The sequence below is a fragment of the Carica papaya genome, chromosome 1, assembly GCF_054855325.1.
Source record: "Carica papaya isolate Zhongbai chromosome 1, ASM5485532v1, whole genome shotgun sequence".
NCBI lineage: Eukaryota > Viridiplantae > Streptophyta > Magnoliopsida > Brassicales > Caricaceae > Carica > Carica papaya.
This window is the reverse complement of record NC_142309.1, coordinates 15,762,787-15,767,058: the sequence shown is the minus strand read 5'-3', so window position 1 is coordinate 15,767,058 and position 4,272 is coordinate 15,762,787. Positions and strand designations below refer to the sequence as shown.

The window sequence follows — 4,272 nt, the reverse complement described above, 5'->3', positions numbered from 1 at the left end:
CGTCAAGAATTGTGATAATTTTTTTTTCCTAGGATTCCTTGAAGTATCCTAAACAAAACTTGATTATCTTGATTATAGTGAATTCAGTTTTAATATTTAACTTGAGGTGAGAAGATTGAGAAAATGAGTGAAACATAAGAGTGACACACGTGAGGAAGTTTTATTTTCTAACTTTTCTTATAGCTTTCTCCTAATATCTTTGCCTAGTGAACTAGCCGATACGAAGTGCTATAAAAGTTCCAATAAAGGCCTAAAGAGCTTAATTGGGCGAAATCAGGTAAAGATCTCCTACCTCATGAAAAGCTAAAAGTCAGATCGTAAAAGATGGGGCAAATTCATGTAATGACATTGTTAGAATATTATAGAAAATTTTCTAACATAATAGTATGATTATATTTCCAAATATGTAAGCTTAATTAGGAAAAAAATTATTAGGGTAATTTATGTTGATTACCATATATGAATCCATCTATATATATATATATATCCCTACTTTTGTTTCAATAAAACATAAGAAAATATTTAGTATTCTTTTCCCTAATTCTTACATAGTATCATATATAGTATTAGGGTTAGGGTTTAGGAGTTAAATTTTATCAGACCAAAAGAAAGGTTAAATAACCCATTCCTGGCGCCAGAGGAAGTCGACCAGCGACCTCTGGCCAGTTTAGAGTGTGGCCATCACGGTGGTGTATGCGGGAGAAGCTGAGATGTTAGTTTGTGTGGTGGATTGAGGCTATATGCGTCAGGTTTATCGGATGAGGGTATTTCTGTGCAGTTTACTTTCCCGTTCGAGGATAGAAGCAATAGAGGGGCTCGATCTACTGGCTCTGTGCACGAAACCAGAAGGCCAAATAAAAAAAAGTTGCGGCAAAGCAAATCGCATGATAGGAAGCAATTCTCCACTCCATGGCCTGATTTCGGCTGTTTCTGCAAGCGTTATTCTAAATTAGGGCCAGCATTAGAGTTCTGTGGTGATTTCCAATCGAAAGGAAGCTGTTTGGCAGTTTTAGACAGCAACACATGTAACTTTAGTGATGGCGTGTGTGGCAGTGCAGATCTTCGGTAGTTGACAGTGAGGTTCTAGTAGAGTTATTGATACTCGTACGTGAAGAGGTACTTTATTTTCTCAAATTTTCTGGTATATTTGTGGTGTTTTTGGTGTATCTCTAGCAGCTATATTTGGGTATTTTTGGGTGACAATTTGTAGATATTCTCGAGTTAAGAATGAGCGATAATAAGTTTTCAGTGAGTGATATTCTCCAGGCCAAGTCAAAGATCACTGAGCATAAATTAAATGACATAAATTATCTAGAGTTGAGCAAAACTATTAGAGTTTATCTATGCAGTATTGATAAGGATGACCACTTGACTCAAGACCCTCCCATTTATGGAACTAGATAAATTTGGTTAAGAAATGATGCATGGTTGTTTCTGCAAATCATAAATTCGATTGACAACGAGGTAATTGGCTTAATTAATCAATGTGATTTTGTTAAAAAACTAATGGATTATTTAGAGTTTTTGTATTCACATAAAGAAAATATGTCTTGCATGTATGATGTTTGTAAAGCTTTCGATCATGCTAAGAAAGAGACCAAATCTCACACGGCCTACTTTATAGAATTTAAAAAGACATATAAGGAGCTTAATGTACTTTTGCTGTTCAGTGCTGATATCAAGGTATAGCAAACACACAAAGAGCAGATGGCCATAATGAGTTTCTTGGCTGGTCTTCCATTTGAATTTGAGACTGTTAAATCTTAAATCCTATCTGATTCCAAGATCACATCTCTTCAGGAAGTTTTCAATAGAGTGTTACGCACAGAAACTACTACACCTAATCAGCATACTAATATTTTTATTGCTAGAGGAGGATGAAGAAATAATAACAAGGGAGGAAACAAAACAATGGATAGTCGGTATAATGTTTCAAGTAATATTTTTTGTTATTACTGTCATGAGCAAGAACATACGAAGTGACAATATAAGAAATTACATAATCGAAACTAGAGAACACAAACTACAAATATTATTACTGTTGCTACTGCTAGCTCATCTTTTGATAAAACTATTGTGGTTTCAACTGACGATTACGCAAGGTTCTCTCAGTTTAAAGAATCTTTGAAATACCACACACCAGCCATTATGTCTGCTAAATTAGGTGAAAGATGTCTTATCTCCTCATCAAACAAATGGGTGATTGATTCTAGTGCTAAAGATCACATGACAGGTAACTTTAATATATTCTCTAGCTTTGGATCACACATAACACCCTCTCTTGTAACTACTACTGATGAGTCAACCTATAATATTGAGGATTTTGGGACTACAAAATCAACTCTCGTCATTACCCTAACCTCTGTTTTAAGTCTACCCAAATAGCTTTTAATTTAATTTCTGTAAGTAGACTTACCAAAGATCTTAATTGTTATATCTCATTTTTTCCTGATCATTGTCTTTTTCAGGATCTTATGATGAAGTAGATCATTGGTAAAGGACGTGTATCAGAAAGTCTATACATTCTTAATAATTGGGTGCTTCGATCAATTGTCTGCTCTAGTATTGTCTCTCCATTTGAAGCATATTGTCAGTTAGGGTATCCATCTCTTATTGCGTTGAAGAAGTTATGTCATCGGTTTCATGATATATCTTCATTAAATTCTGAGTCATGTCAGTTTGTAAGACATCATCGTAACTCGTCAAGTGCAAGAATTAATAAACGAGCTGAGTCTACTTTTGAATTAGTTCATTATGATATTTGGGATCCATGTCCTGTTATGTCTAAAACAGGGTTTAAGTATTTTGTTATTTTTGTTGATGATTTTTTTCAAATGACTTGGATATACTTTATGATTTTCTGAAGTGTTTGCTTATTTTTGTACTTTTCTTATGGAAATCAAAACTCAATTTAATGTTTCTATACATGTGCTAAGAAGTGATAATGGTAAAAAATACATGTCAGCTCATTTCAAAATTATATGACTCAACATGGGATTCTTCATCAGTTCTCTTTATTGATACACCATCTTAAAATGGAGTTGCTGAGAGAAAAAACAGATATTTACTTAAGACTGCTCGAGCCCTCTTGTTTCAGATAAAATTTCTTAAATAATTCTGGGCTGATGTTGTATCCATAGTCTATTTCCTGATTAATCATCTACTATCTACAGTACTTGAATGTGATATTCCTTATAGTATTCTTTTTTCAAACAAGTTATTATTTTCGGTATAGCTGTGGATATTTAGTAGTACTTGTTATGTTCGAGATGTTCGATCAAATATTACTAAGTTTGATCCCAAAGCCTTGAAGTGTATCTTTTTGGGATATTCTCGCTTGCAAACAGAATAATGGTATTACTCTTTAGATGTCAATAAATATCTGGTGTTAACAGATGTAGTTTTTTTAAAGAATATACTATTTTTCTCATCACAGTCTAGTTCTACATATTAAGTAAAGGACGATGAGTGGCTCATTTATAGATTGCAGAACAGTAACTCTACAGAGCAACTAGATAATTATATTTTTTCTTATGTGTCTTTTGAACAAACTGATGATAGAATGCCTCAAACTCAATAACAACCACCCATTATTCATGTTTATTCCTGAAAATAACAGATAAATGATACATGTCCTGCACCAGCTTTTTCGTCATCTAATCCTTCCACCCATGATCTTGATCTTACGATCAGTCTTTGTAAAAGTACATGTCAATGCACCCATCCTCATTCTACTTATCCTACTGCTAACTTCATTTTATATGATTATTTGTCTCATTTGTCCAACTCTTTAATTGTTTCTATAGATTCCACTTCCATACCCAAAACAGTTAAGGATGCTCTAAATCACCCTATTTGGTGTAATGTCATGCTTGAAGAAATAAATACTCTTGATAATAATCATACTTGGGATTTGGTAGATTTACCCAAAGGAAAAAAGGTTGTGGGGTACAAATGGGTATTTACAGTCAAAGTGAATGCATATGGCTTTGTGGCGAGACTTAAATCTCGATTGGTAGCAAAAGGTTATGCTTAGACTTATGTGGTGTACTATTCTGATACATTCTCTCCAGTGGCAAAACTTACCTATGTCCGTTTATTCATATCTATTGCAGCCTCCAGAAACTGACCCTTGCACCAGTTAGACATTAAAAATGCATTTCTTCATGGTGATCTCTTAAAAGAAGTGTATATGGAGCAATAATCTAGGTTTGTTGCTTAGGTGGAGTACGAGAAAGTTTGTCATTTGAAGAAATCTTTATATGGTCTGAA

General features: G+C 33.9%; 1 pseudogene; it reads left to right on the top strand.

Moving 5' to 3' along the window:
- Positions 1–1,199: 1,199 nt before the first annotated feature.
- On the top strand, positions 1,200–2,076 carry LOC148270363 (uncharacterized; annotated as a pseudogene).
- Positions 2,077–4,272: the final 2,196 nt, after the last annotated feature.